Source organism: Mirounga angustirostris, unplaced genomic scaffold (genome assembly GCF_029215605.1).
Source record: "Mirounga angustirostris isolate CCGP_5_RB_7025 unplaced genomic scaffold, mMirAng1.0.hap1 SCAF_10, whole genome shotgun sequence".
NCBI lineage: Eukaryota > Metazoa > Chordata > Mammalia > Carnivora > Phocidae > Mirounga > Mirounga angustirostris.
This window is the reverse complement of record NW_026991718.1, coordinates 64,025,031-64,050,889: the sequence shown is the minus strand read 5'-3', so window position 1 is coordinate 64,050,889 and position 25,859 is coordinate 64,025,031. Positions and strand designations below refer to the sequence as shown.

Genomic DNA, 25,859 nt, shown 5'->3' with positions numbered 1-25,859 from the left:
GGTCAGGGTGAGATGTGTGGGGATTGAAGATAAAAATTGAGAACCAAGCTAAGGATTTCCAGTCTTGAACTTGAGTATTTTCCTAGTTGTGTGCGGTGTCCTATTGGGGTTCTTAGCCAACGGCTGACCAAAAAAAGGTTTTTGAATCCAGTTAACAGCTTATGTGCATAAAGAAATGAATATTTATTATGAAAAACGGTAACATTGGAAAAGAAATATGGTGTCCCTTCACAGGCTCGATGCCGTGTTCCCTGAATGCCTGTAGATACGCCTTACTTTACCTCGGGGATTTTGTCCTCAGTCGGGGGACTTCCCTTTGTGGGAGAAGCACATCAAATGATTTCCTTCCATACTCTCAAAACCCACCCCCCTCTCCCAAACTCCCTTAAACATACTTTGAATAGCATGCTTTTTTTACACTGTGAGACAGCCTCCCGGGTTGGTTAAATGTTCCTCTTGAACATGTAAGGATGTATTTGGACTCTCCTTTGGTTTCTGAAGGGTAATATCCACTGCATTTGCTGAGATCGCTCTAAACCAGACCCTAAACCTTTCGGAAGGGGTTGAATTTCCTGCATCTTGGTCCTAAAACCACTTGAGCTCCAGAGAGGGGGAAAAAAATCATTTCTTAAAACAAACAAACACAACCCCCTCCCAACCCCTCATGTTACTTAGAGTTGAGCTAGAACGAAAACGTTTGGTTTTATAAACTGTGGGGTTTTTCATCCAACATACCTGAGCTTTTCCGCTTTGTTTGAAAGCTGCCACCGAGTCTGTGTGCAGTTAAGCTCTGAGCGGTGGTGGGGGCGGCCCGTGTGAGCAGTGAGTGACATGAAGGGGTAAATACTCAGTGTTGCACCTGGGGATTTTTACCTGTTGGATCCCATTTCATCCTAATCCTTTTCTCCTGGTGCTGAAAATTGACTCCTGAAGCTTGGCTTCTAACGCATCCTGTGCTCTTTTATGTGCAGATGAAATTGGACAGGGTGGGGAAGATGCTGCTCCTTTCTGGTTTGGGCTGGGAGGGTGGAAGGTGGGAGAAGCCAAGTCACCAGTGAGCTGAGGCCTCCCGGCTGCCTAGCTGGCTGGCTGGGGCCTTTACTAAGTTAATAGCACCCTCACTCACTCTTCCCAGGACTGGCCCAGAAGCTGCCCTGATTGCTGTGGGCGGCCTTGGCTGTGTACTTCTCACAAGAGATGAAAGTCATTTAAAAAGTCATTTTAGTTGTGTTACCACAGATGACGTGAGCTGCTAGCCACGAAGCTTGTCTTCAGGGAGTAATGGGTTAACGGGAAAGCTCAAGTTAATGACTTTTCCATTTCTCAGTTACTTTTTAATGAGCATGAGAAGTAAATATGTTTACTATTTTAGGGAAAACTTGTATCTGGAACCAAAAAAAAAAAAAAAATTACTTAGGGGCCAGGTTGTGTACATACAAAACAATTTTTTTTCTTTCCCAAAGTGCTCTTTTAAATAAAGAACTCCTCTAGTTTAATCAAGGCATGATTTAACTCACAAGAAAAGATTTCAAATGCAATTTTTCAGCAATACCTTGCATAAAGTAAGGTATGTTTCTAGATGAGGATGACATTACATCATGACTTATTATTGCCTGGATTCAGATAGATTTCATGATCTGGCAAATGATTTTTAAAATTTAACCATTTTATTCAATTAAGAGTTTGGTGTAACATAGATGCATTATTTAGAATGACACTGTATTTAATTCTTAGGTTTACATCAGGTTTTCTCATTCTTAAGTGACAAATCTTCTGGAAGTTGATATCCTCACCAAAGTATATTTGTAGTGCATTTGCATTGCATTTTTATTTCAGTAATTGATTGGAAAATGAAGTGGCACAATGAGGTGTTTATGGATCATCAGCCTATAAATTTGGGCCTGTGTGTATCCTGCCCTTGCAAATTAATTTTTGATATGGATGGTAAGACATGACTTTTCATATTTTTAATCCCCCCACACTCTGGTTGAATCATTGGCCTAGAAACAAGTAGGAACTTGTAGTGAGCTAAATCCCAAATTGCACATTTGCTGAGTCATGTACAGAGTCATTCTGTTTGGAGTTTGTGTGAAATAATGAGTGATTTGGATGAGCACTTGCAGGGTTTTGAGTGAAGAAAAAGTAGATGAAAGCGGGTGGAAGTGTGTCTGCATTGTGGCAGAATGAAACCGAAAAGAAGCACGTATTGGGACAATATGGTCTTACTTATAACGTTCCCTCCAAAAAGACACACATATGCGCCCTGAAGGAACATCAGTGAAAACAATTACTGTTTTAGTTGACTGTGCCTTGGACGTCTTTAAATCTTGTTACAAACTCAGTGGAGGAAACAGCTGATGAACTGGGTATCCAAGAGTTTTCTTTGGTTAAAACAGCTTAATTTCCAACTGGGTATAAGGGTGAATTGGGGGCATTTTTCCTTTCTTTAAAATAGCTAAGACTGTATAGCCATGTTTAAATTAGTAGCTGATTGAAAAACAACAAAAGCCAAGACAAAACAGAAAAAAACCCTCCAACTTGAGTAATGTGCTCACGAGTGCATTTGCTTTTTTAGAAGTTATGATTCAACTGTTTTTCAATTTGCAGAGAATACCATGTGCAAAGAGGAAGTAGATTTAACATGGTTACATCTAGACGTTAAGGCATTTGTCTGTTCGTTCAAGTCACTGCTGTGTACCAGATTTGTAAATTAAGTACTTGATTAGCTACTTTTATCTAGACATGCACCCAAATAGATAGCCTCCTGGAGAATGGGGGATTCGCTTCCCTGATCCCATTGAAATCCAAGGTTGGGTCAAACTTTCTTAGGTTAAAGTGTTCCCTCCCACAGTGAAACCAAGGCGTTTTGCTTCCAGATATCGACTAGCGGATCTGTGCTTTTTAACAGGTAGCTTTTTAGCCCAGGTCACGGGCGTTGTGGACTCAGGTCCTTCCAGCAATAGTTGTTTGTTGTTGACCTTCCAGGCAAAGATGATTCTGATGATCAGGAGCCCACATGAGTGGTTCACCCATTGGGCATTGTGAATCTAGTTGAAAAAGTCATAAAAGTAGTTTTATTTTAATTCTAGGGGCACATATTGCTGGTTATCAGCAACTGAGAAGGAATGATGAGAAGAAACATTACTCTGTTGTTTATCGTCCTTCTAAGAAAAATTGCTTAGCTATCCTGGTGGGTCTCGTTTACTTTATGGACTTAGAACATGTTCCAGTGACCAGTAGCTTCACGCTCTCCTTCATCATCACGCTAGCCAGTGAGAGCACCCATGAGGAAACTCTTCATTTGTGTCACACTGGCTCCATGTAGAATTACATCTGGCCTTGTGGATGGAGTGTCAGGGTTGTGAGTGTTCACCTCCCTCCTGAAAGCTTCTTAGTGCTTCCTTCCTTCTTTTGTGAGGGGATCTCCAGAGACATAGCAGGTTGTGTCTCCCCCCAGTTCTTTCTCTAGAGCAGGGCTTCTCAACAATGGCACCACTCACATTGGGATCAGATAATTCTTTGTTGTAATGGGTTGACTTATGCATTTTAAGAGGTTTAGCAGCATACTGGGCTCTCGCCACGAGCAACCCCCAATTGTGACAATGAAAGATGTCTTCAGATGTTGCCAAATGGTCCCAGGGGGTAGGGAATGGGTAAAATTGCCCCTGATTCAAAACCACTGCTTCAGAGAGAGCAGTGTTTTTCAACCTGGCTGCAGATTAAAATCACCGTGGTAGCTTTGAATAATCACCAGTGCTCGGGCCCACGTGCAGATGCGTATTGAATTGGTCTGGCCCTGAGTACGTTGCAAAAGGAGGTCCGCAGGTGATTCTAAAGATCAGACCAGGTGAAAACCATTGCCCTAGGTGAGTGCGTGTTCTATAAGACGGGTTGACGTGCGTGAAGTGGTGAGGAATGCGAGCTTCTTGGGAAGAAGAAAGTTAACATCTTTCTTTCTTTTGTCGAATTCCGAGCCTGAGAAGGACTGACCCTAGCAGGTATTGTGAAGCTTCATCCCTCATCCCCAGACCAAGGTTCTCAGATAACACCTTTGTTATATGGGTTGAAAATTTGAGTTTTTGGTGGATGGGATTTTTAGGTTAACTTGGGGAAGCTCTGGCATATGAGTAGTTCAGGGCTACTTTTTAAAGCCTTCACGTCCAGACTGACAGGGAAGCACATGAATTTCTAACCCATTTATAGCACATGCTGATGGCGCATGTAGATCGTGTAACGCCTGCAGTGCTAATGAATATTTCCCACCAAGGATACTGTATTTCACATCGCCCAGCTCATAAGTTTTACTCTGAATTTTCAGATTTCTTCTTATTCTCTGTTGAGATTATTAATGAGTGAATGAAAAACGCTGGTAACACAAAATGATCTTATCTACGAGGGGCAAGATAACCTGTGTGTGGAAGAGCCCAGCAGGAATTCTCTGAAGCAGGGTGGTCTGTAAATTAAGTAGTGGGGCACTATAGCGTAATTGCTCTCATAAATCTTTTATTTTGCTTAGAAAAAGTCAGAATATCCTTTATGAATGAATTTTGACAATAGAAATTAAATGTCTCTTGGGAGAAAAATTTGAACAGTTACAGAATACCAGAACTGATTTAAACTGAGGATCTCAGAGTGTTGTTTTCTATTGTGTGAACTGAAGTGTGGGTGGTTAAAGAAGTAGATGATGTTTTTTGATCTTTAAGCTTCAGTATGGTAATTTGGTAGCCTCATACACACTTCGATAGGACATCAGTTTAAGAAGTTCTGAAAAATAGAAGCAATTATCATACTATACTTGTGTGTGCAAAGCATAGTGCATTTTTCATGACTGTTTTAATGATAGAGAAAGCTTAATATTGGGAATATAGTTTATGAAATTGCTCAATAGCTAGGGCGAGCTATTATTGGAAAACCTAGATGGCTTAGAAAGGTATTTTCCAGTAAAATTTAAGGTTTTCAACTCCACTGGCAATAATAAAGCTATAAAATTTCTTTAAATCTAGGGGACCCTTTTCCTTTTTCCAAAGATTATCTGTATCTATAATCTATATATGTGTGTATATATTTCTGTTAATAAATAAATTTGTATCTGAACAATGCCACACATTCAGTTTGATTCTGTTTAGTCAAACCAGTTTCAGCTGCATCTGGCATCCAGCATCCCTCCACGCGTGGAAGCCACTTGCTGCTATGAAGTCTAGAATCCCTTCCAGCTGATGGTGGTCATGTTCTTTAGACCCAATTGAAGTCAATTAAATGTTCGTATTTTTGGTTCATTGCCAGAAGATCTAACAGAAAAAAAAAAAATCATTGAATTAGTGATGCATTTATCTTCTTAACAGAAGTAATTTAAAACCAAGCAGGAGAAGAGTACAAAGTTATGGTGAGTATTCCGTTTGATTGGCTACCTTTTCAGAAGCGTCAAAGGAGTACAGACACAGTGATCTGTTATGAGGCTATAGACATTTATTCACAGTGATGATCGATTATTCTGGAGGCAGCTGTGTAGGGATCTTAGTCAATCTCCCCTGGTCAGAAAAAGAACGTGAAGATAAACTTTGCCAAAGTTTTAAAAATAATAAAGTTTTACTTGTGTAGCACCATTGGGCCAGTGTATGCTTGATGGAGTAAGTTTTCCAGACAAATTTATGACCTTAGGCTCTCAAAGTTTGCCAATTTTAGCCCCTTCTGATGCTTACAGGCCTCAGAGACTCTTATGATAGAACTGTGAGTCCTTACATCAGATGGCCCCACATGGCTATTCTTTTCTTACTCCGTATTTACTTTCAAATCCTAGACTTTCAGTTACTTCAAGCCCCAGCATGCCCACAGCAGTATTCCTTGCTGCCCTCAGCAGGCCTGACTTTAACTTTCTTTCTCACTGCTGTTTCTAAATTCTGTTCTCTTTCTACTGGCTGGTCATACTTTGGGAAAGTGGATAACCACATTGATTAGAATTGTTTTTTTTAATCGGAGTGAATGACCTTAAATTGTCCTTCTGGCAGTAAAATGCATGAGCTATGGTGCATGGTCCGTGTGTCCTGCATCAGTAAGTCCTTTGGCTTTTCAAGGCTCTTCCTGACGACTTTTCTGGGTCTTGACTGTACTTAAGAAAACTCTGCTATTCCTGTAATATAAAAACTCAGAAATGTTTGCTTTTTGGGGACTTAGGCACAACCAAGATTCCCTTAATACTATTTTAGTACATAACGGTTATGGGGAAAAATTGTGTCCATTTGAAAAATTATTTTAAATTTGATTCTAGGAAATATTAAGAATATTTTGTTTGGAATAAGAAATTAAAAATATTTCATGTTGTGAAAAGAGCTGATTTTCAAGAGTCTTAGGAAATGTGAGATTCAGACCATGGGACGCTTGAGAATACAGGCATGAAATCTCAGCTCTAATTTATAAAAGTCTCTAGTCTGCAGAAGAATGAGGTTCAAGTTACTGCTGCCCCTGACATAAATGGCCTCATCTTGAGAGTGCTGCTCATGAGTTTCCAATAAAAAGAGGGGCTGCTCTTTCTGAGACAGAGCATCTTTAAGAGGAGAGAGGCAGAAGAGGTGTTAGAGAAAGTGAGAAATAGCAGGTTGCATTATCGCCCTTATGAAGGCAATACTGGTTTGTCCTCCTTAAGATAAAAGACCATAACTGGGTTATTCACACATTGCTGGGTGGTCATTTACAGTTTTCACCCAGCAAAGAGGTATGTAGTTTAGAGCTTCCGTACCTGAATCCTTAGGGAACGGTGCAGAAGGTCTTGGGCTGTGGTCTTGGATGTGGATTGAAACCAGGCGTGCATTTAATTACCAGATAAGTGAAAACTTCGATAATATTTTAGGGTTTGTTTTTTTTTTTTCCCTTCAGATCCTTACATAGGCCTTCGGTAGGCTTTTCTATAAGACAGGATATGTTAGGGAGAAGGGTTGGGTTTGGGGATTTCTCAAAGACTATTTCAGTTATTTGTATTCTGTGCACGCACCTACATTGTACTTAGTATTCTTGTATGTGTATTCAATAGAACATTAAATGGATAGAATTTCACTATTGAATGACTTTATACCCCTTTACTTTCAGGTACATAAAAGAAAATGGTGAATCTTTACATTCTAAAATCTTGCAAACAAGGTACTAATAGCACTACTTTTGCCTGCTGATAGAGTTGAGGGATAGAATGTTTTGGTTAACTTTTGGCCACAAACTCAAAGGTCTCTGATGTTTCCTCAGTGAGACGGCTTTTCTAGTCCAGTGTGTTCATTATTGCATTAAAGACTTTTTTTTTAAGAGCATGTGAGAGAGTGAGCCCGAGCGGGGGGAGGGGGGGGTGCAGAGGGAGAAGCAGGTTCCCTCCATGGGAGGCTCCCATCGCAGGATCCTGGGATCATGACCTGAGCTGAAGGCAGACGGTTAACCCACTGAACCACCCAAGTGCCTCCTTCCTTCCACTTATTAAGGGGTCTTTTGGCTTTTAGAAGAAAACCCTGATCTGGATTGTATATAGCTACAGCTCCCTGAGTGCCCATAATTGCTAGTTGGCTCACAAGTGATGAGAAGCATGATTGCATGTAGGGGTGTGGTGTGTGTTTTTACCAGTAGAAAAACCTAATTAGTGATGGATATTTACATGTGAATATATGCACACATATACACACATGTATGTTTTATTCCATTAAGAATGGATATCTTAATGCTGACAAATAGAAAGAAATTAGGACACTCTGGTTGTATTTAGTTCAGGAAGTCAGAATCCTAGAATTTAAATCTGTAAAGTACTGTTTTATCCAGTTCAACTTCCCCAGTTTCTGAAGGAGAAAATTGACTTCCAGAGAAGTTCAATGAATTCTCCGAGGCCAGTTGCCAGTTAGCAGAAGGCCAAAATCAAGCTGACTCACAGGGCACAGAATTCATCTTATAAGGAAGATCTTTAATCTTACAGATTTTGCCACTTGAAGTAGGGGTAATGTTAATAGTGAAGATCCTAAATGGACTAGAGAACCATTCTTCCTCCAGTGCAATTAGAAATTCCTGAAAACCAGAGCCCTGCAATGATAAGAATGAGACAAGGTGAACGTCCATAGACTCAGGCTTAGCAGACTTGGTGGTCTAGCAGGTGAGCTCGTATCTGTTGCTTGGGAACCTCTGATGAGGCCAGATGGGGTACATGGTTCACAGCTCCATGGACAGCTCCTGAAAGACGGTCTTAGTAGGAGTAGCCCGGTCCTAGCCTCAGGTTAACACCTTACTGCCCTTTTTCCTCCCACATGGACTCTTCCCCCCACTTCAAGGCCATATTCCTTCCATTTAAATATTCTCGGGAAGATGGACTGACCTTAGTCCTGTCCTCACACATCCAGTTGCATTCACAGCCAAGATGCTGTGTGTCTGGAGGCATGTCAGCTTCTGGACTGCAAGAAACAGAAGGGAGAGAGACTAGGAGCAAGGGGATGGGCCAGATGGCAACACCAACTGCTCTCAAGGAGTTGTTTTTTAATAACTCAGCTTGCTGCAAACAAAACTAATTAAGCCAGTTACTCGGATTTATGCTACTATAGGCAGAAGTAGAGTACACTTACATTACACTTTTGATGGCATTTAAAAGGTCAGAATATCTGAGTTGCAGATTCCTGTTCGAAGCAGCTTGGTCTGTCGAACCACTCTTGAGAATTCAAATTAACCATGCTCATTAATTCAGCATCTCTTCTCTTTCCCTAGACAGCAAGTGCCAGTTCACCCAAACAGGATAATAAGACCCTGCAAGGCAAGTTATTAGTCTTCTATGCAGATGATGGATTAGATGCAGCTCCCAGGAAAGTGAGCTAAGCGTCAACTTAGAGTAGAGAAGAACATGAACTAGCAGACAGGGGCAGTGTGAGGGTCAAGGCCATGGAGAATTTCAAAAGGTCTGTGTGGCAGAGCATGCCCTTAACGGGCACCTGTCTTATGTTGATGGACGGGCCTTGCTCCGGGGACCAACCAGAATTGTCCTAGTCATGGAGCCATGGGGGGAACTGGCTGAACTTAGCTGCACATTTGACATGTGAGGGTATTTTGGGAGAGAGTACATTTAGCATTATGACCAATTAGGGGTCTAGAAATCAACATTATCCAAGTGGTTTGCCATGAATAGCTCCACCAGCATAGTGACGTTCGTGAGAAACTGTTCGGCACCATTAAACTTTTCAAAATCTGCAGAAGAACAGGCTTGAAAATTGTTTATTTTTATACTGTCCCTTTAACACTTACACTGAAGACTGATACTTCAGTGCTTCTTACCCTAACACTATGTGCCACATGGTTTTCACCCTTCATCTTTTTGGCTTGACCTGGTGCATTCTCAGAACTGCCCACTTTGGGGTTGGTTGGTCTAGCACATAAATCCGTCTTCGATGGAAACCTTATTCTCACTAGAGTCTATATAGCCGTGTATACAATAGGCATTCGTTTTAAAAAGAGCTGGGCTGGACAATTATACATATTCACAAATCTTATTTGGTTATTTTTATATTCATGGGTATCTATTGAATTTCACCCATATATTAAAGTAATATTAGATAACCATCCTTAAATTGGCAAATGTTGATCCTTAAATTGGCATGTGGCATTTAAACTTGATTTGAGGCTTTACAGCAGTGAAACAACTTTATAAACCTTTAGCAAAATTCTGTTTTAATTGTGAGTAGGAATGATAGGTCTCTTAAAATGTATTTAAAAGCCCTTAAAAATAAAATCTTTCATGGAGTTAAAAAATAGTGTGATGCAGTAACTTAAAAGGCATCAAGACACACGAAAAGCCACTCAACGTCACTCATCAGGGCAACTGCAAATCAACACAGTGAGCTGTCACCTCACACCTGTCAGATTGGCTGGTATCAAAAAGATAAATAGCAAGTGTTGGCAAGGATGTGGGAGAAGAGGAATCCTTGTGTACTGTTGGTGGGAATGTAAATTGGTGGAAAACCTATGGAAATGAGGTAAGTCGGAGTGAGAAGGACAAATATATTTCATATGTGGAATCTAAAACAAAACGAATGAATCAATAAAAACCAGAATCCAGACCTATAAATAGAACAAACAGATGGTTGCCAGAGGGAGGGGGGGATGGGCCAAATGGGTGAAAAGGAGTGAGGGATAGAGGCTTCCGGTTAGGGAACGAATAAGACCCGGGAATAGAAGGTACAGCCGTGTATTGGAATAGTGTTGGTGAACGGCGACAGCCATGCTAGTGGGGAGCAGAGCATCATGTATGGAGAAGTTGAATCACTATGTCGTACCCCTGAAACTAATGTGAACATTGTGTGTCAACTATCCTCAAAAGCATTAAAACAAAACTGGAAGAGTCGGTTACATAAGTACATCCCTAGAGAAAATGACCTCAAAGTTGTTCACGTGGAGTCCCCTGGATTGATGAAGTGCCCACAAATTCAATATAAATTATTTTAAAAATAAGGCGTCATGGCACAGTTACATAGCTGGTGATTTGCATATATTGACTTTGCTACTTTCTTGCTGTTGGGACATTTAGCACACCACCAACCTCTGTGAACAAAATAGTTTCTCCCTCAAGTAAGGGGCTCCCGATAGAGAACTTGTAAGTCCATAGTCCCAGAATATTTTAAATTTTCCAGTTATAGAAGACCTAAAAATAAACTTGGAATTGCCAACCTTTTACCTTTTTTAGGTGTGGACTATGAAATAATCCTCATCTAACACTATCATCTCCTGGAAGATCATTTGGACATTTAAAACAGGAAAAAAATATATTTACTAAAGGTCATTCTTTCTCCCTAAAACAGCTGGCAACATTGTATTGCTGCATCTCCCTTGAATGTTTTTTTGGAATAATGTGTAGCCCAGAGTTCAGATTTAACAATGCAATCCCAGGTACATTTCCAGGGTCCAGTACATTTAGGAACTTTATTTTTATCCCTGCTATTGTAGGAAATCTGGTTTCACCCAGATTCTTTGATAAACCGAATTCTGAGAGTTAATGGATTTTTCATTTAGGCACAGTCCGTGTGACCCGGTGGAAGCCAGGAATCACAATCCAGGTATTACTACCAGATTCTTGCCTCCTTTCTCCCCAGGACAGGAAGAAAGATCCATCAGCCTGCGGGTCTGGCCAGCTTAGATTGGGGATTCCTCTCTCTGTTTGCTACCCCACCCATCTTCCTCCAGCGGTTGTGCTGCTGGGGCTGGGCTCCTAACTGAGAGCAGTAAGGATGGTATCCAAGAGGGCTTTGCTTAGGAGGAGACTTTGCTGTGCATGGCACAACATGAGGACTATTGAGCTAACGTGCTCTCTGCACCATTCACTGTGCCTTGTAGGGCCCTTGTCAGGGTTGTCGAAGTTCTCCTAGCAGCGTCAGAACGGACCCCGTCCCCTTTGAAGTGGCCACACTGATGAGTGTGAATACCTTGTGGGTGAACAAGGAGCTGAAGAGGCTATAGTGGAGGTGACTTGGGCTTTGTACAGTTCTAAAATCTGCCTCATGTCTGGTTTCTTCTGCTCGAGCAGGTCTCAGTGGACTGCAAATGCACTGGCTGTGTATGAATCATGTGCATTCTGTTTGGACGCTTACATGGTTTCTCACGTTGCTTAGTGGAATAGTGCTCTGGAAAGTCAGAACGAGGGATTTCACTTGCTATTCTACTGCAGGCTGGGTTTTTCTCAAGTTTCTTTGCCATCTCTGCCCCAGATGGGAGAGCATGGCTATCAACTAGAGTTTCGAAGAGCATAAACCAATGACAATTCCGTGGCACCAGGCTCTTCGTGTGAGGTTATGTCCCATCTAACCAGATTCCAGTGGTCTTTTTCTGAAACCTTTGGACAAAGTGGAGACATTTTCACCTTTCTTCATTTTAATCCTATTACTTTATAGCTGGTGTTTGAATGAGTTTGGAGTAAGGCTCTTGAATGAAATTGGGAGGGTAACATTAAGTGTGGGGAAGGGCAAAATCAACAGCAATTTCATTGTAAATCATTGCCTTGACTCATCAGGCAGCTACAAGTTCTAAACAATGCCAAGGATAATAGAGATTTATTACAACAAATTAAAGGCTAATCAGAGTGTGTCCTGTGATAAACAACATAGTAAAACAAACATAAGTGACAGTAAGGGAAGGCATGAGTGGATAAAAGACTCATGAGTGTGGGTGGTAGTAGAAAACCACATTCCGTTCATGGCTCACTCACTTTGTGTATTTCTGCACTGTTCCATGTATAGATGGGGGATGATTAGGAATAATGCATGCAGGTTTGTTCAACAAATACTGTGTGTTCCCTGTGGGTGCAGCACGGTGATAGATGCTGGGTGAGGTAGAGCAGAAAAACGAGCCACAGCCCCTTCATGCTAGAAGTTCATGGTGTGACACATCCATGGGGGGATGGAAGTGACAGGGAAGGTGTATGATTAAGAACCAAACAGAATGAATTCTTGGTGCTGTGGGCCTTTGTGGGCCTGGGAGATGGCTCGTGGGCTGCCTTGCCAGGCTTGGCCACCTACAAAGGCATGTTGTGAGCTTGAGTCCTAGGGAGTGCCTGCATCTGGGGTAAGTGGGCATGAGGGGTGGGGGTGTCTGCGAGAGATGAAATTGAGCAAACAGTGTTGGAGAAATGATGAGGACGTGAGTAGATCTGTGCTGGTGTCATTGTTAGAATGTGGCAGATCGGGCGCCTGGTGGCTCAGTTGGTTAAGCAACTGCCTTCGGCTCAGGTCGTGATCCTGGAGTCTCGGGATCGAGTCTCGCATCGGTCTCCCTGCTCGGCAGGGAGTCTGCTTCTCCCTCTGAGCCTCCTCCCTCTCATGCTCTCTGTCTCTCATTCTCTCTCTGTCAAATAAATAAATAAAATCTTTAAAAAAAAAATGTGGCAGATCATTTTAGAAAGTAAACAGGGGCTAGACAGAGTGTTAAATGCTGTGCGTGGGTGCTTCCTACTAGCAGGGTTCCTGTCCAAATGGGGAGAAACGTCACATGTTTTTCATTCTCTAGACGTTGTAATCAAACTAAGTGGACCTGGAAAGCTGGTTTCTTAGCATTAAAAAACAAAACCAAACTCTTGTTGGGATTTTATAACTCAGTTTAATTCTAATTTTTTTTTAATTCCTTAAGTGTTCCTGGGCTAAGCGGTTGTACAGTGATCAGAGGTCTGTATACCCAGATTTATGCCATCATATAAACCTCTTCCATTATTTTATTTTACTTTTTCTAGCAAAGGTTGTGCTGAATTACTACTTCTTTTTAGTGGAGGAGTTTTACGGTGAGCGTTACCGGTTAAGAAAATCTATCTTCTGAGTCAGTAATGAAGATGTTGTAAGAGTTGGGGGAAAATATGGCCTAGTTGCCTGGAAGGCAGAAAGATAGTGCTAAGTAAAAATCAATAAACTAATTATGTTAAAACCATAAAAAGGGAAAAAATAATCTTGAAGCCTGTTGGCCCTTTGGTTAGTCTAGATAGGAAAATTAACCTAATCTAGCCATTCTATTTCATTATCTTTGATGTTTTTCCATTTTAGTATTGTGACCTCATTTTAGCCTGTGGCATTGTATGCTAAGTCTCCGATCATTTTCAAAGCCCTAGCGGGTCTGTGGAGCCTCTTTGGGAGACCTGTTGAAGCAAGTGAGGGGGAAGAGGCAGGCTCTGCTACCCCGTTCACCCCAACCACTGGCACCTTTCAGCTGGGGCAACCCTGCAGTCACCTGCTTTGTTCACACTTAGCTTTTGCTTGAACAGCTTTGACTTTACAAAATTCAAAAACTGTTGGTCCAACCCAGAGACACCAAAAGCAAACATTTTGGACACAGCAGCCAGATTTCTGGACCAGTGTATAGATGGTCCCCCATAACACCATTTCCGGATTCTTCTCATCACCGAATGTGTGTACTTGGTCACATCTGTAAGGATAGGCATGGGGACTTAATTTAACTTGTAGGCACGGGGATTTTCTTTTTCAGAGGCAGACATTCAAATTGGCACTCCTTCGAAAACTTGGACCTTTAGGTTCTTCTCCTTGGTCTCCACCACGTGTTCTTTATTTTGTGGTGCCTTCTGGGGCTGGAGAGGAAACAAAATAGAAATTCTGTAAAGGAAATGAAGCTTTTGCTAACCTCTACCTATAACTGCTGAGGTGCTGATAATTTTTAGTTTAGTTTTTTTTTTTTTTAAAAAGTAACAGAATTTGCTGCATAAGTGTAACAATGTTTATCCTTGAAGACACCAAACACCTCGTTGTTTCCTGTTGCACCTTCCCTTTTCCTTTCTTTGTTATGGAACTTTCTGGGCAGAACTTCTATTTTAATAACTTAATTAGGTAAATGTGAGTTTTATTGTGACCTCAGTGAGGTTCCTTTTTGAAAAGGTTGAGTTTGAGGTTCCTTTAATTGCCTGTCTTCTGAGTTCTTATAGGAAGGTTTACTTATTTAAGAGCTAGTTTTTTTTTTTTTTTTAAGATTAGAGAGTATGTGCCTGTGTGCATGTGCACAGGCATGGTGGGGGAGGGGCAGAGAGAGAGAGAGAGAGAGAGAGAGACTCCTCAAGCAGACTCTCCTCTGAGCAGGGAGCCCGGCCACAGGGCTCGATCCCAGGACCCTGAGATCATGACCTGAGCCGAAATCAAGAGTGGGACACTTAACCGACTGAGCCACTGACATGTCCCAAGAGCTACTTTTTAATAGTATTCAAGATACTAAATTTTATTAGCTCAGAAAAAATAAAATGACTAATTTTATCTGTAAAATGGCGTTTGGTTCTGGGTGTCTCCTCTCCATTTTACACACACACACACACACACACACACACACGCCTCACCTTCTGCCAACAGCTACCTGAACTCACTGAAGATCCGGCTTCCCTGTAGCAGAGTATTTTGGAGCAATGGTATACAGTGTAGCAACACAGGATCCTTTACTTCCCTGTGGTCACATCTCCTGGAATCCTCGGTTAATGTAAATCAAGAAAAGCCGGGTTTGATGAGTAGCATCTTAGAATTTATTGGGTGCATGGTGAAGCACTTGCTGTGAGGTCAAGCAATGTTCTTGAGCTCAGCTTGACTCAGAAACTTTCACAGTGATTTTTATAGGCTTCGAGATGACAAGCAAGATTTCCACCCTGTTCTCCAGGCTCACCCAGGACATACGCTAAAAGGGACGTGGAGGAGAAAGGAGCATTATCAGGATAGCTGGCAGCAGCCTTGGCTCTTAGTCTCCAGGGTGTTTCCTCCCATCTACTTGTCAACTCTTGGCCCTTCCTGGTCTTGTATCCACCCGTAAATACTGGAGAAACCAGAATTCCTTTGGTACCCCATATCAAATCTCAAAAGTCCCCCATTTATAATCCAGACAGGAGATAGCAGGCATTCTTCACCTGTTTTAAGGACTTTCTTGTGCATATGGGCCTGGGGTCTAATGCAGGCAGAAAGGAAAGGAAAAAAAATCTTGGCCATGGTGTCAAAGTCTGGCCCTTTCGAGCCATCCTTCTCTGAAGGCCTCCTGACCAGATCACAGAACGGCGGCAGATTTGACTTTGCAATCCAATTGCGTTCGTATCCAAGTCATCTTTAATATTCAGCCCTGATAGGGTAATTATATCCTAGCTCACTTGTGCAGATGGTTGTGGTACAGTGATTTCACGGAAAGTAAATAGAATGCTAATTGGTTGAATGTAACCTATTTGAAAGTAAATATTCCTGCCGAGTCTCATGTGACTTCTTTTCTCTGCTGCTTATAAAGAAAATTAAAACAAAACCCTAGCCCTTTACAAGATTAATTTAGGCCTTCTTTAGGCCTGTTCTTTCCTTTCTTTCGGAACTCAATGCTGGCTTGGATACAAGACTCCCCACTATGGAGTTTAAATGAGAATGGCCTTTTTTGGTTGTTTAATACTTCTATTTTGGGCAAAGGTTTTAATCTATAGTGAACTGTAATGAACTACCTGTATTGGTTGGTCCCCAACAAGTATAGAAACTTGGGAGAATTGGTCATTTCTATTTTAGGGACTTAGCAGCTTACATTAGTTTAAGACCTTATGTAAACCTGGATTAGGTTGTGGTTTTGTGTTTTTTGGAGATGCCAGAATGCAGTGTAAGGGAAGGTTAGTCAAGTCATCTGTTGAAGTGGTTATTTATCTGTCTATACATTTATACATTTATGTTTTATTGAGCTGCTATTGTGTCCTAGGCTCTGTGCTCACCTTTGATTCCACAGCTGAATTCCTGGTCTGCTTAGTGGGTCTTGGATCCCAGGCGTGCCACTTGAGCTCATATTTATGACTTCCAAACTTGGCCTCGGCTTTTGTTGTCTTCACCGTGGCTTGAGGTGTTAGCATAGGACCTTCTAATCTGTTGGAGAGTTAAAACACTCCGGGATTTTCTTTAGCTTTTAGGAATATTTGGGGGAATTTCTCAGCCTTTCCTAGAGCTGCCTCTTGCCTGGTGTTATCTAACAAAAAGCAGCAACCAAAGCTGGTCCATGCCGAGTGGTGAGGGCAAGGTGGTCTGAACCACACTGCCCGTGTGCTCTCTGAAAGGGGCTGTCGTCAAGGGTGCATCTCTTTGCCTCCAAAGAATCTATATGCTACGTGAAGAGGTGCAAGCTGGCGGGTCAAGGACTAAACCCAGTCAAAATTATGTTTTGTTTGGCCCACACCGTGTTCTAACAATCGAAAAAGTCACCTACAGATCTCAGTTTCTGACTTCTTTTGATAAAGGGGAGGGTCTGCCGACACTGGCCCTGTGCTCCCTCAGGTCAGCGTCAGGGGCAATAGGGCAGGCCCTAGCTTTCTCTTGAGGCCTGCTAGTTTCCTCTTGCTGTGTAAAAAAACCATCTTGGCACTGGATATTGTAAAACAGCAACCCTTTCATTATGTTCATGGGCTCTGAGTTGGGAATTTGGACGAGGCATGGTGGGAATGGTTTGTTTCTAGTCCACAGTGGCTAAGGCCTCATCTGGGGAGGCTTAAATTTGGGGAGAAGAATCATCTGAAGGAGTAGTAATTCACATGTGTGCCTAGGCCAGGAGAGCTCGGGGCTCCTTGGGAATCCCCCAAATCTGTCTGAAGCCTCCAGCTTTCCATGTGTTCTTTCTAAGCGTGTTCTGCAACATGGCAGCCTCAGGGTAGTCAGCCTTCCAACATGGCGACTCGATGATCCACGATGAAGCTGGAAAAGGCAAAAGCCACCTGGCCTCTCAGGACCAAGCCTCAGAGATCATACTGTGTCCCTTTCTTGTATTCTGTTGGCTTGAGCAGTCTCAAGTCCACCAAGATGGAAAACAAAGGGCCAGATACTCCACCTCTTGATAGGCTAATTATACAAAGAATTTGCAACTATGTTTTCAAACCGACAAAGGGGGCCGACTGGTTCCATTGGCTGTTGTGTTCACTCCCTATTACATTGTGTCCAGACTGCTTTACTGATGTCTATTATCTGACTGTCCCTGAGGGCATTTGAATTAGAGATTACTGCTCTTCTGTGGGACTTCTCAATTTAGATTAACTCTAACTAAAACTAGAATTTGGAGTTCATCTTCTGTCAACATTTATAATAAGTGTTCCCTTTAGGGGAATGAGTGGAAGGCAACGTGGACTCACACTCCAAACATCTTTTGGGAAGTGATGTCTGAGTTTTCGCTGGGGGAGATAACCCACTGAGGTGTGATTCATGCTCATGTTGGCCATGTTCTGAATTTCATTTGCAAAAATGAGTTCTCTTACTCATGTATTCACTGCTTTATTTCTTTACCCTGGATACGTGCATTTCCTCCTGTATTTCCTTATTCTGGAGACTGTGGGCCAAACCGTTCATTTTTTAAATTACTTAAAAAATATCCTGTGACTGTCATCACTGTCATTGTAAATAATTAAATCTTAATTACGGGTGCTATACTACAAGGAGTGTTAGAATTAAAGCAACCATGGTTTAAAGAGACACTTAAGGAAAAGTATCTAAAATTATTATCTTTTCATTTTTACCCAGCTCTGTCCTTCCAGTGAAGGTATCACAATTGTCCTGGTAGGGGTATTTGGTGTTACCCCAGTCCCTCCGTTGCCCATCATCCTAGACCGTCAATAAATTTGGCAGTTTATTCTCCTAGATAGTTTTCTATCTGTTCCTTGTCCACTGTCACTCTCTTAGCTCAGACCCACGTAAATGGGCCACCTGCCTAGATGTTCCGCTAATCTGTAATATCTCCCCATTCCATTCTGCTCTATTTAAAGAGTGATCTTCCTAGAACCTCCATCAGATCGTGTTAGTTCCCCGCTAACAAATTGACAGAGGCATCACTCTGTCTCTGGATAAAACATTCTGTTGTAAATGGCACAGGAGGGCCTACCTGATCTGGACCCAGCTTAGCTCTTCGACCTCATCTCCAGCTTGCTCTCCTCTGCTCCAATACATTCCCACCCTAAGTTGCTCCAGTCATAACTGGTCACTTGTTTCCAGGCACTTTCTAGATACTCCTGGCTGAATCCTATACTGGAAGCCTTGGCCAGTGTTCTGTCTTTTCCATTTGGTACCAAATGCTCCATCTTTGGGTTTCTGTAGCATTCCAGAATCTTTATGCAATGTAATAATTATTTTTCATCTGTCTTTCCAATTCTAATTCAGATTTTTTGAAGACAGAAACCATCTTTTGTCTCTGTATCAACACTGGGCATAGGTAGGACTTTGGGTAAATGTTTATGGAATGGCTGGCTGACTGAACCCCACTGGTGATTCCATTCCAGAACTAATCTTGCAGAATAGCAGTCTATTTATAATGGGGTAGAGGACCTTACTCTGGTTTTGTTTGACAGGGGGAGGTAATCCTTCTCTGTGCCTTTCATGCCGAAAAGGAACATATACTATGTATTTGGGGGGAGAACAAGGAAGATCTAGATATGTATCTTGCTGATGTATTTGTGTATATTACAGTAGTAGAAAGTAGTAAATCTAGCCCTCCCTGGTAGATGTCAAGAAAAACCTTCCTTTGTGTGCACCTGCACATTTATCAGTTCCCTCAGTGAACAGCCTGAATTTCCACCAATAATTCTCTCAAGAGCATCCCATATAGTAGGTGGGACATGAATTCAGAATGAGGCACACTCTGCAAATTCTGGTTCTCGTTTCTTCCTAAGCTACATATTCTCGGGGACAGCCTATTTCATTTCTCAGAGCCTCCCTTTACTTATAACTGTTAAGTAGCATATAAGAGTAGCAGGTGATAAATGCTAGGTCCCTTCCTTCCTCCAGAGGAGAAATAATAGTGCACCTAATTTTGTGTTGGTTTGACAGTTGGATAGCCATCTCGTTCACGTCTTAGCTCCTTATTGTGTCATTTTAATCTTAGCAGCTTAGGAAATTATAAGCCTCGTACTGCAAGTTAATTATTGCTAACTGAATGTGAAGAGCATGTAACATCACAGAATCAAGGGAATGAGAGAGGAAGACCTCTGGACTGACTCTACAGTCTTGAGTAGGGCTCTACTCTTCTTTCAGCTGACAACTGTCAAATGAATCACCTTGGTCATTATTGTTTATGAAAGAAGAAATAAGCATTTGAATGTGCTTTGAGTGTGTCCAGAATTTCAGTTTCAAGCTCACTGCTTAGTCTGGGCCCCTGTTGCCTGGTATGAGGGTATTGGGTTAATATTTTACATCTACCTGTGTTGCATTCCCGCCTTGTAGCTCAGGAGGCTTGGGGAGCGAGGTGGTACAGTAGCAATCAGGACCCACATTCTTGCTTTATGAAAAGTTTAGATTTGGCTGTGATTGGCAGCAGGTTCTTTGTGTTGCCAAGAGCTGAAGCTAAAATTACCTATGTTTCAAACAAAAGTTCTTCTAGGAACTGCCTTTTTCTAGGAGGTTGGAGGAAGAGGGGAGATAGATGACTTTTGTCTGAATACCCAGACTCTAGGATCTAGGCCAAACGGGGATTGAGCTGCCTCTTAAAATTTTTATTATTATGCTCTCTAGGAGCCCCTTGAAAAGAGACTAATGCACTTTTAATGACTGGATATTAAGAGTATTTATATCAAGTATAAAAAAGTTGCTGTTGCAGTAAGTTTTCTTTCTTGCCTCAACTCAGACACAGAAGGAGCAAAGTCTAATAACTGAAAATAGAAAAAACAAAAATAGTGTGTTCTCATAAATGTGACCTGATCATGTAAGACCCAGTTTGGGTAGGGCACCCCTTAGTATTGAACTGGAATTTTGGTGAGGAGCGTTCACAGTCAGCTGCAGTGTATGGCCCATGGGTGGGAGGCCAAGATGTGGCAGCAGATATGCCCAGTGAGGCTGGATAAGCTTTGGGAAGTGGGCTTGACTGACCGTACGTGTTAATCTCGAGCACTCTCTTGAGACAAGACTACACAGTAAGGATAGTCCCCTATGAAAAAGTGGTGTCTTGGCTTCTCCACTTGCTAGTTATCTGGCCTCTGACAAGTTACATTACCTCTTTGGGCCTCAGTTTTCTTATCTGTAGAAAGAGGAGAATAAAAACTTCTACGTTCTAGGGATGTTGTGAATATTGAGTCCATGTATATAAAACATTTAGATTGATGTCTGCCATGGGTACGCACAGTATAAATGTCTAAGGTGAATTATTAGGATTTTTCATTGATTGCCACAAGACTCCGAAACTGTAGGTGAGGATCAATGATAACAAACGCAAAAGCCTTTATCTGGATGCTAAGTACCCAGGGGGGTGAATTTTCTTTCAATTTGCTGGCCAAATTCCTCTATTTATTCCCCAGGTGATAGCTAGTATCTAAGATGACCTGAAGATGGCACAATTAAAGAAAAAGAATGGGAAAGGAGGAGTTTGTATAAATCATGGTTAACAGTTGAATTTATTTGTGGGTCAAAGGCAGACCTGAATTCAAATTCAGTTTGAGCCTAGAGTCCAGACTTTGAACCTTATCAAAGTAAAAAGTGATATGCCTACCTCTCCCCTCCCCCAAAAATGACTTCATTGTTTTTATAAAGATGGCACATTACCATAATAAAAAAATTCCTGAGCAGTCCAGAAAGTTGGGGAAAAAAGCCAAGATTGTCCAGAAATAAACACCATTCACATTTGTGAACCTTCTACACCTCTCTCCAGGCATAATATAAATGAAAGGTAGGTGGATAGAAATTATTTTATAAACTGAGGTTAAGTCTATACTCCCTCACCCCCCACCCTGCCTTTTTAAAGTGTTGCTTTGGAGAAAAATAAGAGCAACCTTTTTTCCTCCCCATGAATGCGGCTTGCTTTTCTGCCTAGAAAATTGTCCAGTGAACTTCCCCTGTGTATTGTCTTGATGCTGATGCTTCAGAATTTTTTCCTGGGATGGAGTGGGCCCTCTGGATGTGGCTACTTTTTAATTTCAAGAAATTATCTTTCATTACGTCTTTAAAATATTTAGCCTTCTTAGGGTCACATGTAACAGGAAATGGAATGAAACTAAAATTTCTAAGTTCTAAGAATTGTTTATAAAGGAAATTCCCAAGTACCCACCACTTGGGTGAAGATCCAGATCCTATCTGCCTCCCCAGAGGCTCCCTTTTCTCCCCTTCCTACCCCCATCTTTCCGTGATGGTGTCCCTGTCCTGACTGAGGGTCACCAGTCCCTAGCTTTTCTTTATAATAACGTCTGTACCAGTTCAGGACATGACAGCTGGTGGTAAGTTTAGCTTTACTGAGCTCATACTGTATGTATGCTTTAATTACAAATGATGTTGAACATTTTTTGTGTGTTGGCCACTTGTAAATCTTCTCTGGTGAGATGTCTGTTCAGATCTTTTACCCATTTTAAAAACTGAATTGTTTTGTCTGATTTTTGAACTTTTAAGGGTTCTTTGCATATTTTGGATACAGTTCCTTTACCAATAGGTGTTTTGCAAATATTTTCTCCCAGTCTGTGGCTTGTCCTTTCATTTTCTTAAACCGTGTCCTTTGCAGAGCAGAGTGTTTCAATTTCAGCTTTAATGAACTCTAACTTAACATGCCTTCTTTCATGGATCTTGCTTTTGGTGGTACATCTAAAAATTTATGGTCAAATCCAAGGTCACCTAGGTTTTCTCCTATATTATCTTCTAGGGTTTTTTTACTTTTACATTTCGATATAGGAGCCATTTGGAATTTTTGTGAAAGGTTTAAGGTTCGTGTCTTTTTTTTTTTTTTTTTGCATGCAGACAACACCATTTGTTGAAAGCACTATTTAATTACCACTGTTTCTTGTCAAAGATGAATTGACTATATTGATGTATCTCTGAGCTCTCTGTTCTGTTACACTGATATGTGTCTGTCCTTCTGCTAATCCTGTACTGTCTTGATTACTGTAGCTTTGTAATTATAGAAGTTGAGTTTTGTGAGTCCCTAAATTTTGTTCAGTGTTGTGTTGGCTTTTCTGGGTCTTCCTTTTCACATAAACTTTAGAAGCTATTTGTTGATATCCACAGAAGAGTTTGCTAGGATTTCAATTGGGATGCCATCAAACCTATAGATCAGGTTGGGAAGAATTGATGTCATAATGAAATTAAGTATTCTAAATCTATGAGTACAGAATATCTCTTTATTGTAAATGGTATTTTTAAATTTCAAATTACAATGGTCCATTTTTGGTATATAGGAAAGCAATGGACTTTTATGTATTAACCTTATATTTTTGCTATACTGGCTTATTCTAGGAGGGTTTTTTTTTTTCCTCCTCCACTTTGGTATGTTCTATGTAGACAGTCATGTCCTCTGTGAGCAAAGATGGTGTTATTCCTTTCCAGTTTCTATGCTTTTTATTTCCTTATTGTTCTATCTAGGACTTCCAGTGTAATGTTGCCTAGATTTGCATAGAGAGGACATTCTTGCCTTGTCCTGAATCTTAGGGGCAGAGGATCCAGTATGATGTTAGCTGTAGGCTTTTGTAGATGTCTTTTTATCAAGTTAAGGAAGTTCCTGTCTTTGTTAAGAGGCTGTTAAAGAAGGTCTTGTCAAGTTTGTTAGGAGTTCTTATCAAGAATGTTGGATTTTGTTTAAATGCTTTTTCTATACTGATACCCTATGATTTTCCTTTTTTAGTATGTATTTTTGTACTTGCTCACTTTTTTTTTTTTAACTGAATCTTTTAAGACTCACTAATCTTATGCAGGTAGTTGGAATTTATACCTTGTTATTGCTGTACAACAGTAGTTAGTAAACTCTGGCCTGTAGGCTGTGTCTAGACCACTGCTTATGCTTATATGATTTGCAAGCTGAGAATGGTTTTTACATTTTTAGGTGATTGAAAAGATATAAAGAAAAAGCATTTGTGACATGGAAATTATGACATTCAGATGTCATTGCCCATAAATAAGGTTGAATTGGAACCAGCCACACTGATTTGTTTCTGTAACACGTCTGTGGCTGTTTTGTGCTCCAGTGCAGAGCTGAGTAGTTGCGATATTGATCCGAGGCTTTCCAAGTGGAAAATATTGACCACCTGGCACTTTGCAGGAGAAGTTTGCTGACCCCTGCTGTATCGTAGTCCACTGCATGAATATTCCACAAAATATGTACCCATTCTAATGGGCTTAAGGATGTTAACGGGGTTTTGGCAATTTTTTTAAAAGATTTTATTTATTTGAGAAAGAGTGTGAGTGAGCAGGGTGAGGGGCCGACGGAGGGGGGGAGAGAGAATCTCAAACAGACTTTGCGCTAAATGTGGAGCCTGACGTGGGGCTTGGTCTCATGACCTTGAGATCATGACCTGAGCTGAGATCAAGAGTCAGAGGCTTAACAGACTGAGCCCCACCAAGTGCCCTGGTTTTTGGCAATTACAAAAAAGCTATCATGAATGTATGCATGTATAGTGATGCGTGTAGGCATGTATTGTGATTGCTGGGTGTGTGCTTTGCCATGGCATTGCTGAGTTGTGGATTGTGTCTGTGTGCAGCCGTGGCAGGTGATGCCAGAGTGGATGAACGGGTGTTTGCAGCTACACGGTCACCAGCAGTGATCGAAACTCCCAGCACGCCATAGGCTTGCCAATAACTACTGTTTGTAAGACTTAAACGTTTTTTGTCAGTGTGGTAGATGTGACCTCCTATTTCATTTAGGTGTTATTTGTTCCTTCTTGACCACCTGTGGGACCGATTTTGGAGTCTTTTTTGGCATGCTTTTCTTTCAAAGCACCAATTATATGTATCTTGTCTCCCCCACCCACCCACCCAATTCCCTTTTATGGTGACTTAATCCTGTCCACCTTATTTTTGATTGTGATTTTTAGCTGTATCTATTTCACCTATTTCTTCCTAATGTTTTCATCTCAGTAATATTTTCATTTCTCTTTTTTTATCTGATCTCTGCCAGCCACACACACACGCACACACACATGCACACACACACGTGTGCACGCACACATTTTTGAACTTGTCTGTTTCTGAGCTCTTTTATCTAAAATTTCTCAGCAGATAGGGGGAACTATTTGAGAAAATCCTGTTTCATTGTGGGTTTTTCTTATGTTCTTCATTTTTGCTTATGGGGCAAGAGGAATGTGAAGTGGGCTAATCTGAAATTTACATTTTGATTTTTGTTTCAAAAGTCCTCTCACCAAATAGGTTACTGTCTTTGCTGCGAGGGTTTGTCCTCCCTTAGATGTTAGGCTTGATCAGGTGATGGGATTCACAGCAAAGACACTTAAGTTAGAGACTGTCACCTCTCCTGCTTTCCTGCTGGTGGGCTCCCTCCTCTAAGTGTAGGTCACAGGTAACACCGGGGCAGGTATAAAGAGGGTTTGTGTGAGCTGTATGTCCCGTGACATTCTGTGGCGTCTTCTGCAACTTACTTGCCTCCAGATATATTCCCTCTAACCAGCCCCTGCAGACTTACACCTCTCCATCTAGTTGTCCTAATGCTTGGATGGGCCTCTTCTGGAGTCCTCGTCTGACTTGAGCTTTTAGGGAAACCCACTTCCACTAACATAGCAGGAGGTATGTAACTACCCTCCATTGCTTAAATGCTTTGTATTTTGCCTTTTGAAGTTGCCACGGTGTTCTTGTTCCAAAGAAATTTCTTCAGTGTTTAATTTTTTGGTTGTTTTGAAGCAGTTGAATTCCTTTGCTTAGCCATTTTCAGTGAGAGGTCATGACTTTTTTTTTTTTTTTAATGCTCTAAAAATATGTGAATGTTCGTGTTAAAAGCTAAAATAAGTGGATAATTATTTCACTTTTTTATCCACATGTGATGATGCCATATAAAGATTTGTAAAGTGTTTTCTTCCCAAAGTCATAAACATCAAGAATGGAAGGAAAAAAGATTTTTCTCTATGGAGTAAAAGCAAAATGTTCAAAACAATGATGTTCTTTCTAAAAGCCTAATGTAGTGTATCTTAATTATCCAAGGATTAAAGCATACAATGTACAGTTATTATATTGTACATGAAAATCATGGCAAACATCCTAATATACATCTCTGAACGTGATTTGCCAATGTTTTTTGTTAGTCATAATTATCTCTTTCTTAATTAGGCTTGCCTCACTATTGGTTTCTTAAAATATGTGCATATTTTAAGGATCATAGGGAAGTCAATTTATGGAAAAGCATCATTAAATTTGTTTTACAGACTCCGAGTTATTCCTGCTGAGGTTTGGGGGACATATGGCATCTTGTCTGATACAACATCTTGTGTGAAAAATCTTGCTCAGAAACCAAAACAAAAGCAACAAAAAATAAAAAAACTTCAACGTAAAATTTTCCTCAGTCAAAATGCTTTTAAGTAATTTCAGCAGATACATCATAGGTTACGACTGTGGATATAGCACTGAATATTTTCTATTTGTGAGAAAGAAAAGTTTAAAAAACAACTTGAAAATGGGAACTCTAGTCTTAGTATAGTAATCTAAAATATTTAGTCTAAGATTTACTTG

At 41.0% G+C, this 25,859-nt stretch overlaps 1 protein-coding gene across 6 annotated transcripts in view; it reads left to right on the top strand.

The window, feature by feature from the left end:
* The window catches only part of CCDC85A (coiled-coil domain containing 85A), a 202,851-nt gene that overhangs the window by 9,213 nt on the left and 167,779 nt on the right, over positions 1-25,859 (top strand). The gene's annotated exons all lie outside the window — the stretch shown is intronic.